Source organism: Ischnura elegans, chromosome 1 (genome assembly GCF_921293095.1).
Source record: "Ischnura elegans chromosome 1, ioIscEleg1.1, whole genome shotgun sequence".
NCBI classification, from domain to species: domain Eukaryota; kingdom Metazoa; phylum Arthropoda; class Insecta; order Odonata; family Coenagrionidae; genus Ischnura; species Ischnura elegans.
Window position 1 is genome coordinate 6316549 of NC_060246.1, and position 12374 is coordinate 6328922.

Genomic DNA, 12374 nt, shown 5'->3' on the forward strand with positions numbered 1-12374 from the left:
TACTTGAAGTTTCAACATCTTTGGCCGAATATTTACTTGTGGTACGTATTCGAGCTTAGTAACTAATGGTAAAATATGGAAATATATAATTAATTAGGTTTTTCTGAAATGGCTTCAGTGATTATCAAAGAGGACGGTACCATTCATGCCTAATTATTGAGAGTTATTAAAAAAATATGGCTATGGATAACTAGGAGTTTTTGATTATTTCTTCGTACACCATTTCAATTTCAATGCGTTATTGTCAGTGTGTATATTATTCATGTACATTTCTCTAAAACTTATTGTTTTACTTTTATATTTACTTTTATTAAGCCTGTGCGTTTAATTGTGCTTTTATAAATCTTGTATAAATAGTGATTGTTAAGAGTGGAGTGGAAGCTTATTGTTAATGTGTAGATATAACTTATTCAAGACCTGATGCGGTATTGTGTGAAAATAATACGGTTTTAATGATATCTTGGAGATATCATGATTTCTGTTGCAATAAAATCTTCATTAAATGCATTTCTTAGTGATATGTTGCGATAAACCTAGGATATTGTACTCCTAAATCCATTTATGGTGTTTATCCTTAGCCGTAGGGGGACTTTCTGCCATTTCCTTTTGCGTTGATTCTATATTCTAGTGATTAATAATGTTTACCATTGGAATAAATTAATAAATTTGATTTGCATTATCACTTGCATGTTGCTCCTGCTGTTCAAGCAGGTTCCAAGGGTGTCATTTGGCGAGGGAGCAACATAGGAAGAACTAGTGCAAGATGCTAAAATTACTGATTGGGTAAGTTTAACTACATTTTACACGAAATACCCTGACATTGAACGTTCAACTATCCTTTCTCACCAGTATGTATGAATAGGGTACCACATTGCCATTTATTTGTTTCTTAAGGGTTGAGGTTAGTGTCTGTAGCTTTGAATATATTTGTTGAAGGTAATTCATTAGGGTTCCTAGAGGAAAATGGTGCACTGCAAAGTAAAAGCCAAAAACCTCATAATGAAAGTGGCATATAAATATTAGACGCATTGGTTCTCTTTGAGTTCGAACTTAACTTTAATTGTAGTATAAGCTTTACTTTTTTTATACATCACTGATTGGCTGAATTTTTATCATTTTAAGCTTGGCATCATTCTTTTCCAAAGATATTATGGCTTCATCGATAAACATGCAGAAGATAATTCATATTTAAATGTAATTTTTGGGTTTCTTGTTTAGTTCTCGTATTTTTTGTATAGAACACCAAAGAATCATTTTGTCTTCAGTAGAATACATTATAAGGGCCTACTATACTGTATGGTTGAAGTACAACAGAGTGTTTTAAGCATGCTGTAGAGTTGTAATTCTTACTTTCAATTTTCTACTTCAGCATATGGTTAAAATAATTTTGCAATAGGTCATTGCAACATGGTTGAATTTTTTAATCAATGATATTGTAAACCACATACTATGAAGCCACTGCTTTTTATCCTTCAGTCAAGTTTTAAAGTTCCAGTTACGAAGTACCCCCTTATTTTTGCAGAGGAAATTAGTATGTATGAAATGTTATTAAGTTCATGAGATTAATGCTGAAATCAAATTACAAATAAGTGCAACAGTCGTTCTTAGAGAGGGGGGAATTCAAGCCCAAAACATGTTTAATCAAATTAAATATTGCAAGTAATATGATTCCATACTCAAATCCAAGTCGATATTTGGCCTCACCAACAAGTTGTCTCTTCAGACTCCTCTGTCCTCCATAATGTCAACCCTTTCCCCAACTCATCCCATGCCCTCAAACACTGGGTCATTGCATCTTAGTCTTGGCCTTTCTTGTGGGTGTCTTCCCTCTGGTTGACCTCTCCACACTCCTCACTTCTTCTTACATGACCAAGCCATGCAATTCTCCTACTTCTGATCACAGTGACAATATCTTGTTTTATGAAGTTTCCTGCTCTATGTTTTTCAGTATTCTCCAAACCCCTTCGTCAAACGTTGGACCATATATCCTTCTCAATATTTAATTTCCAACAGTTATTTACTTCTTCTAAGGCTGCTTTGTTAGGGTCTTTACCTCAGCCTCATTTAAGAGCACTTGCTGTATTATGATAGTATACATTCTAATTTTTATCTATCTTGAGTTGATATATACCTGGAGTTGGTATATTGAGAAGTTGGATCTATGATAATTTTGATAGGCTCCTGTAGCATCTATTAGCTTAATTTATCCCCATTTGTATCTCTTCATCTATTTCATTTTGGCAGTTAATGGTGACAGAAATGTTAGGCTCTGCCACTCTTCCAATTTTCATATATTTAGTTTTATTTTCAATTACCTGTAATCCTACTTTTATTACTATTCTACTTGGGCTACTGATTTGAGGTTACTTTTACTATAGGCTATTAAGGCTACATCAGCAGCATAGGCCAATGTATTTATTTTTCCTTCGATACTTGCCCTTCTTGGTATAGCTTCAGTTGCTTTCAAAGCTTTTTCTAGTGCCAAGTCTCTTCTTCATAATTGAGAATACTTCTTTTGATGGGTAAGTTTAGTTTTTTTGTGCATAAATGCACTGCAATTCTGAGATTCCTCTTTTTAAGTTAGTTTCTTTCCAGAAGTGTGGATTGCTTAATCCTTTTGGCAAATTACTACATTATATGTTGTACTTAAAGAAAATATATATATTCCATGACGGTGTTAATGGAGAGTGTAAATGTTGTTCATCTCATTGATTTGAGGGTACCATGAAAATTGACTTGTACTCTTCACTGAACAGTTTTCTGGGGTTGAAATCTGTTCTTCATAATTACTAGTGTCTCTTTTGATAAGCAAGTTTGGTCTTGCTGTGCATAAATTCACTACTATTCTGAGATTCCTCTTATACAGTCAATTTTTTTCCATAACTATTGACTACTTAATCCTGGTCTGAATGTTATTATAATGGATGTAATACCGGAGGAAACTGTATGACACATTCCATGATGGTGTTAATGGAGATAGGTAAATGGTGTTCATCGTTATAATGAGGGTCATTAATTGGGGGGTACCTACCTTCACCATTGACATGAATTCTTTGCTAAACAGTATTCTGGGGTTAAAATATGGGATACGTTTGAGAATACCTATTAAATGTGAAATCTATCAACCTATTCCGCTGTTTGGAATGTTTTAAAATGTAAATATTTTTTAAAGGGGGAGAGCATATGATGGTCGAGATTAGGCAATGGAGTAGTTTAATATGACTGTGTGCCTTCAATTTGATAATATTTTTAGATGATCTGATAAATGTTAAAATATTTGTGTCAAGGAGTAATGGCAATGGCGTAACTAGGAATATGCTTTGGGAAGGATAGGATGGCCTTGGGTGGCACCCCCCCCCCCCCCATCAGACAACGAATCAGTTAAAGAAAATTTTTGAAGAATAAAATTCCTGGAAATACATTTGAAATCATTTTGGCACTAAAGATTTAACTTTTAGTCGATGCAGTTCAATCTATAAAATAATTATAAATAATTTTTTTATTTCTCTGAGGCTTTGGGGAGGGATCTTTCCCTTCCTCCCCCCGTAGTTATGCCACTGAGTAACAGTGTTGTGGAATGTTAATGTCATATTATTCCTTTTTATAATTTTGTATGCTGACAGGAAGATTGCCATCTTGGTAATTAATTTCCCGAAAGTTGTCTGCCAATTGAAATTTAATTTATTAATTTCCTATTGCTCAAACCATGAAATATGATATAGAAACTTAAGTGATTGCATGTTTAATAAACATCTACACATTATAGAACTTTATCATGACTGTTGATTGTGAGAATTTGATGTATCACTGAGATGCTGTTCATGAAAATTATTTGTGAATTAATGCTTTTGGTGTAATTAACGAAATTTTATTTATATTTTTAATTACAGGTTCATGTACTCGAGTAGTCAATGTCATTGGTGGTAAAGGAACATAGCAAAATTGAGAATAATGCAAGATGTGTGGCAGCTGTCATCACCTGTACATCATTCTCTCCTACTAATTTGAATCCATTTTAATAGAAATGTTACATCATGTGCACTTCAGATTTATTTATTTTGCATTATGTAAATAATCTTAGTTTCAATGGAATTGTTAAATCATTCTGGAAATCTTAAAATGTAACATTTCTGGTGTGTGTACATTATATACTTTGGAAAAATGTGATTTTTTCCTTTATATACCTCCTTTGATGATATCTTTTATGATCTGCAACTCTCGTGAAAAGTACAAAAACTGCATGTCAGCTTGTGACTTCTGTAGTTTTTCTTGTCTAATTTTGGGGTAGGATAATATTTCCGATTTGTCGGCACTAAAAATTGACCAGACTTGTCCTCAAATTCCTCGTATAATATCCATTGCGCTGTTTTCATGGAAGTTTACTCGGATATTACATGCGAAATCTCTTCCGATCAGAAGATAACAATTCTCTCTCAGCTGATATTGTACTTTTCAAAATCTGAAATTATTCCTTTGACGAGAAAAAATCGCTATATAGTAGCCCTGAGAGCAGTAATAGTAATTTTGGAAATAATTTACCCTGTTTCAGACATAAATATGAGAGTTTCATATCTAGAAAAACGTCCTGTGAAAAGAATCAAAACTTAACTGAAGCGCGAATATTTGTTATTTTTCACGATTTAAAATTTACAAATTGATAGTAAAGTGTTCCTAGTACCTCAAGACTGAATATATTATAATTTATAATTACCGAAAATGCGACAGGAATCGCGTATTTATGAAAAAACTGGCATTATATCACTTTCCCCCATAAGACTCTATAGAGACGGAAGAACTAAAATGGCCGACGTCTCAATTCCCATAGTGGAAGTGTATGGAACGACTCGACCCTATGAGGGAGTAGTGTAGAGAACTGCCATCCAGAGGACTCTGGTAATATAGAGAAAGAGTAGCGTCGAGAACAGCCATTCAGAGGACTCTGAATACCGTTGCATGTCAGCGCCTCGAGTGGCGATTTTTGAAGCTGATTTTAATGCGCGCGGAGCGAAAACAACTCTAGCGGCGGACATGACAAACCTCTTGTTGTGCAGTTTACGGGATTGGCAGACTCGTGAACCGTTCGGACACGTTCGGTTACTCTCGGGAGAAGTCGGTTGTCGCTGCACTGTCTTTGCAGCTCCGAGACCATGTTATTCCGCCGCAAGCCCCCCTCCCTCCGCCAACCCCGCGCCTAATGCCTTGTTTCCACTACGAAGGGTCTACAGCGGTTAGGGGATGATGGGTAACCTGACCAGCGTTCCAACGGGAAGTTTGTCCGTACCCTGCCGGGAACAGAAGTTTGGGGGAGGTAAATAGTTGAGTAACGAAATAGCGTGTGATGAAAATGTAGGTTCAAGTAGCTAGATTGTTGCATTTGATCAACATTTATTTAATGCTGTGGCGAAATTGGATCCGCCTCCGGAACAAATGGAAGAAGAAATGCGACGGAGGAGGAACCTGAGGGCCTATATTATAAATAGGTTACGAAGAAAACCCCGGCATTACATTAGAAGAAGTTGACGGTTTGTTAGCAGTCAGGGGTTTTGGGATGGAGATGTTCCCAAATGACCCGATGCTTTTCAAAAAACATATCGTATTCAGCGGGATACATTTCAAATGCTGTGCAATAGAATAAGGACTAGCATCGTTAAAATAAGTACGCGCACGCGAGAAGCTATTCTCGTCCCTAAAGGATAGCGATTGCACTGTACTACCTCAAGTTTGGGTCAGATCTTGCAGTGGTGGAGGTATTCTGCGATGTCAACATAGGCCGCTTTTATACCCGAGCAGCTAAGTCTGCCCACACCTGTTTGTGGCCTTTAAATGTACCCCGAAACCTCCGTTGGATATTTTCCTCTTCATAAATCGAGAGCAAGATCTCCGTCTCGTCGTCTAAAAAATTCTTTCTCTCAGGATTGGCCATCCCCGCTCTTATTTTAAAAAATGTGTACTCGCAACGTTTTTCCTGCCTTCAATACACGAATATTACAATAGTCCCCTTGCTTCAATAATTGCCTGATCTCGTGGTTGTTAGACGAAATACGTTCGTCAATAGGGTAGTTTCCTTCATCAAAGAAAACAAAAGGCATTGATGGCGATTCGTTACCCACCATTAGTGTATTCATAATACACAAATTATTTGGTTTTTGAAATACCGGTTTAGACGAATGGCAAGGGTGAAATTTTATCCTCATTTGAAAAAGGCCAGATTGGCGCCCATGCGATTCCACTCCACGTGACGTCACAGGGACCTAGTTTCTACACGAGAGGATAGGAGTTATGCATCGTCAGAGGCTACCAATGCATGCATGAGTCACAGAGCTCAGGGAAACATGTCTTAATAATCACCTATTAAAACTGGCTAAGGTCGGAAAGTTTTCTTCGCTTGATAAGGTATTAATAAACCTTTTTTAAGCCATGCGCTACCAGACAGGAAGGTACTCAGCTACCCGTTAGCATCCTGCGTCCTATCAGCGCTCAGAGCCTCGATCAAGGTCACCTACCAGGCGGGAGGGGGAACCAGAAATGCGTCGTACGGACTTTTTCCCTTCATTCCTACTTACGCGTCGCGTTTTCGCGCGCTTGAAATTTTTCACTTTTCATTTGATCGCGAAAAATAGATATCGTCATTTAAAAATCTAAAAGCGTGAAATACGTACTCCAGGAGTAATAATCTTTCGATTTAGGCAATAAAAAAATAATAGGAAACCACCCTATTGCTCACTAGATCAGGAAACTAGCGTTCCCACTACGATTTCTAACCCGCGTTACCTGCTAACCCGCGTCAGCCAACCCGGGTTACAATTCTGACCGGGGTTGGCGCTAACTGCCGTTTCCACAACGATATGTAACCCGGGTCAGCGCTAACCCGCGTAAGAAGGGCGTAGTGGAAACAAGGCATAAGTCAGGAGGTTCATTCTTCCTACTGAACTCAGCACAGCTGAGCACAGCAGTAGAGCTCACGCGCGGTAACTTCAGCCCTCTTTCAAAAATTTTGAAACGTATTTAATGAAATTTCCAAGATAAATCTTACAATTCCGTTTCCGTTTAGGTAAATGTCAAAGCAGCAATTTATTTTGGGGGTTCACTGAACCAGTGAACCTATAGCACGAGCCGCCACTGCCCTGAGCAGTCGACCGCGCTCTCCTACAACAGCATCAACTTGCACAAATCAAATCCACATCCACAAATATGTCACTTCTGCCACAATGGCTGTCTTCTTGGCGACAGGTAACAGTGAAGCAATGGTACCTTCCTCCAATCTGGGCACCTTCAATTCAGCAGGAATTTTCTCCTCGTCTTCTCGTCCAAGGCCACAGATTATTTTCTTATATCACAAGGTGCGATGTGAAGCTCACACACCTAAAATTAATAAATAATAAAATACCATGTAACTTATTAGGTCAAATCATTTCCAATTTTTGGTATTTCTGCATGAGAAATCAAATTACTAAGCTCGTAAATATAGTAAATATTTGTATGCCTGATATTTTTATTGTTTTAAACTATAGCATAAGATAATTTGAAATGATGAAAGCCGACGTGTAATACACCATAGGGCAAGCTAAGAAGCAATATTCGATCCTATAAACTTGGCAGCTTATTCCTAGTTTCTCCTTTAACCACACGTTTACCAAATGAATTAATACAAAAAAGACAACTAAAATGCAAGAATTTTCAAAAGAATTGCTGCTACAATATTTTGAATCACCATTTTTAGTACTGAATAGTACTATAGTACTTCAGTACTGAATAGTTCGGGATGTCGATGCATCAACATCCCGAAGCCACTTCTGAATTAAAATTACATCCAAATAATTACAGCGAGAAAGAGTACATACCTCACAGTTTTTCGTAGGGGTGAAATGTTTTCTTCTTATCGCCCAAATGCACTTCTTCTTCAACTCAGGATCTTTTGGAAAGCTAAAAACTTGAACCATGTCCCGGAGTTTCCATTACATCCCGACAATACACACACGAAAGGCATTTTTAACAAAAATATCTCACAAACACGTTTCTGAAGCCCAGTGAATGAAATTAAAGAATAAGGGAAACTTCACCATTACCAGACACTCTATTTTTCACAAACTTAACCACAAAAATCCCTGAAATGTGGTGAGACGTGACGTAAACGATGCGATCTCCAACGGCTTGTGAAGGCATGTGATCTTTCTAGGAGGATATGGCACGATGGCACCACCAGCGAAAGAAAATAGTCCCAGACCGAATACAGTTTTATCGATGAGATACAATTTTATCGATGCATATGAATTTGCCAGTCCTCTTGCATCTTTTTTCGTCATTAAAGGAAATAAAGAAACAAAACCTTTTTAGTAACTTCCTAAGCGCGATTTTTGTATCTTGATGGTCCACCCTCGTATTCAGGTACGAAAACTTCCTGTGCCGTCTGGGTATTGTACTGTTTGGACTATGCTGAATATTAGTAGCATTTTTGTAACTATAAATCGTATGGCAATCAATTAGAGCTTAAAAAACTTAAATGCTGTCAGATATGTGTAGCATTGAGCTCATTCTTTTTTTGAACCTCATGCACGTCATACCATTGCTGAAAGCTATCAAGATATCTTCCGGCTCAGTAGGTGACTCATCTAGCATTAGGCCTCCAGAAAATGGAAGAATTGAAGCTGGTAGACTAAAAAAGGTCAGTCGGTGAGAAAGGGGTAAAGATGAAACACGTTTCCATTGTGTCCATGGAACTTGATATTTTCCTTCAAAGATATTGATTCATGGTCTGTGTGGTCTCGGAAAGGAAAAAAAACCTTAAGAGGCATGGGCTGATGGAGGGCCGAGGGGATGGTTTTGTGAAATTTATGCCGTGGTTATTATCTTACGGCACTGAGATTCCCCCGATTATTGTTCAATCTCTTGAGAAAATTCACGCTATAAGCCTGTCATGTTTGGCCTTAAAAATTTCCACGGCTGCGATTCTATTGCAGTGCTCCTACAAGACCTTTTTAACAGAATTGTCTGCGAGTCAGACAAGCATTGCGGTGCAATGGCATATGCAAAGAGATGATCAGAACTATTTTTACTCCATCTTACGCATTCACATAAGCATTGATTCAGATTGGATTCAGATTCAATTTCTTCAATGAATTTTGATCCGAAGTATAAGGTCAAAGGCATTATGATTGAATATCTGGATCTGAGGTACCCCATCCGACTACCCCTAGTAAGCATCATAAGGTTAAGACTACAAGTGAATACCTACTTATCTCTGAGCGCCATACATACCCTAACAACACCGGATATCCGTTTCAGGTCCGCTATGTCCTATCTAGGTCCGCCGGCAATCAGGATATCCGTCGGATCTCCCACGGATATCCGAAGCCGGATGATCCGAAAAATGTCCGAATGGGATGATCATAGGATATTCTGTTACAGAGCTATAATAACAATAATATACTATTGTTACCATTATTGCATTCAGATTTGCACAATACCAATGCAGTTGTACCATATTCATTGAAGAAAACTAAATGAATACAAATAACAACTCTGACTGCAAAAAAATATTCGAGTTAACATTTGAAGTTTTTCCTGCAATTTTTGGTTTTCGCTCATTTTTAATACGGGTTTTCTGTCGAATGCAAGCATATAGCAATGCAAGCAGAATATCCGTTTCAGGTCCGCTATGTCCTATCTAGGTCTGCCGGCAATCAGGATATCCGTCGGATCTCCCACGGATATCCGTCGGATCTCCTACGGATATCCGAAGTCGGATGATCCGAAAAATGTCCGAATGGGATGATCATAGGATATTCTGTTACAGAGCTTTAATAACAATAATATACAATTGTAACCATTATTGCATTCAGATTTGCACAATACCAATGCAGTTACAGCAAATTCATTGATGAAAACTAACTGAATACAAATAGCAACTCTGAATGCAAAAATTATTCGAATTGGCATTCGAAGTTTTTCCTGCAAGTTTTGGTTTTCGCTCATTATTAATATGGGTTTTCTGTCGAATAAAAGCACCTATAGTTTGGAATTGGTGATTATAGCATTTACAAATTTCCTCCACAATGATAATTATTATATTTTTCGTTGGAACCATTATATTACGTACTTATCTAATAATAACAGATTAAAAATCGTATTTCTATTCTAGCGAAACTAAAATCTGCTCTAGAAAAATTTGCCCTTACATTTGATAAAACAAATAATGCACTGTTAAAAAATCTTTGGGACTACGAACCTCCGCTGAAACCAAAACACCGCCTCCCCAGATGTGCCCTCAACCCTTCCCATATCCCTATCCCCTAATTCCCTGTCTTATTATGCCATGACTCTTTTAATCTGTAAAACGTGATAAACTAATCTGCCTGCATTATTACTAAACGAACCCCCCAGGAGACAGCTGCAAAGCTGGGAACTGCGGAAAACAACAACGAGAAATATACTTGGACTTGGAAAATCGTATTTCGAAACTTGCGCCATAACGACCGGCGGCCATCTTATATAACATGTGACTTACAGCGCCCACAGCCATCGCCACTAACGTTGTGTTCGGATGTGTACACATTCGTAGGTACTTACTGTAATTTTGACTTTGTGAATTTAGCTGTGGTGTAAAATCTTATTTTACAAGCAAATTTACGTTGACGTACGCCATGGAAGAGGAAAATGATCCCTTTTTTGCAGTGGATACTGGCAAAAAGGGATTAGAAGAATACAGTTAGTCAGCATTGACCAATCTACTGTTTATTGACCATTTAAATGTAAGTAAACGGAAAATGTTTCTCTATTCGATAGTAAACCAACGAACCTGTGTGTATCTAGCCTTTCAGGACTAATTTATTTCTCAGTGTAATTAATATTTTGTATGATCTTTGCGTGATAAAATACAATCCATTCAGACCGATTAAGTTTAAATATCAGTTCTCGCAGTAGAATCCATTTTTTAGCTGTTCTTTATGGCATTTAAGTATTATTCTCTATCTCAATGAACTCGTATATGAAGGGTTTTTCTCACAAATGAATAACTATTGAGAATATGTCGAAGAATTATAGTAATTAATGAGCAGTTCAGGACATAGCCATCAATTAACTCTCTCCGATCATTATCATTTAGGTATTGATTTGTGTCTTTAGTAAAATATTCGCTAATGCCTTACAGTTAGGAGAGGATGCAGAAAAATACATCTTCTGGAAAATGACGTGAGGTCCTCCGAGGATAAAAACAACAGTGTGAATGCCGGGATCAGAACATTCCAGTCTCTCCAGACCGCCCCGTAACTAGGAAGAGAATAATTCTATAGCTACTGCAGGAGCATGAAGAGCCCAAGGAGGTGCAAATGTACCATGTAATCCCCGGAAATGGTAACGAGGAGGTTGATGAAGATAATTCGCATCTATTGATCCACATTCTTCCTGAAGGCATGTTTACACTGTACATTAACTCGTAGGAGTCATTGTCTAAATGTATGAATGCATCAATTTACTAGAAAATGCACCATGTTATAGGCACCCAACTTGTGTGAAGTTGTGTGCCTAACCATTGTGTGTTAAAAAAGTTAACGTTGGAATAGAAATACTTTGTCATTCCTCTTACTCAGGTGTTTATTATTTCGTTGTTTATCTCATTTTAGACTATTGTGCATTCCGTGAAAATAATGTACAAAGTATTGCTCTGCTCACATGTTTTCGCACTGTATTTACTTAGTCATAAGTGTTTTGGAGTTCAGAGATTAAGTGAATTCATTGGTCTTATCTATATGGACAGTTTATTTTGTGCCAATGTAAGCATGAAATTTGTTTCCATGTTATAACTTATGTATGTTTAATAATTTTGTCTTTTAAAGCCATGCATGTTGTATTTGTTCACAGAGAAGTGCCATTTTTGTTAATTTTATAAGCTTAAATTTATATGATGAATCAAACGATTGTTTTATCTGGTTCTTGTCAATATTCAACTGTAACCAAGTGGTAATCATTCTTAACTATTGTTTGCTACGATTTTTCATTAAGGACACTTTACAAGGTTGAATTTATTCATTGATACGGAAAGGCAAACCCAGAAATTGTATCATCTCAGGTTTATTAGTAGGCATAGTTGGAAGTTTGGGTATATAGATTTTACCTATAAACAATGCCATTGTTGATGTGATTCTTCAAACTATTGAAATCTCATAGCATAAGATGTTACGATCTTCCTTGGAAATCATTTTTCTGAACTTTCAGGGTATGACCTGTTCCATTCGAATTCTTGGATTCACTAAATTTAAATTGATCCAATTCCTAAGAGGTAACATTAATTTTGAAAGTCAATTTGCTTGAATGCAATAACTCAAATCATGTAAAAAGGCCTTACAAATGACAAAATAAGAACTATTAAATAGTTTTTA

General features: G+C 37.0%; 1 long non-coding RNA gene across 1 annotated transcript; it reads left to right on the forward strand.

The window, feature by feature from the left end:
- Positions 1–3932, forward strand: LOC124173902. Its single transcript, XR_006868806.1, has 3 exons — positions 1–41; positions 712–783; positions 3891–3932. It is a non-coding gene; the product is annotated as an uncharacterized LOC124173902 (long non-coding RNA).
- The last annotated feature ends 8442 nt before the right edge of the window (positions 3933–12374 follow it).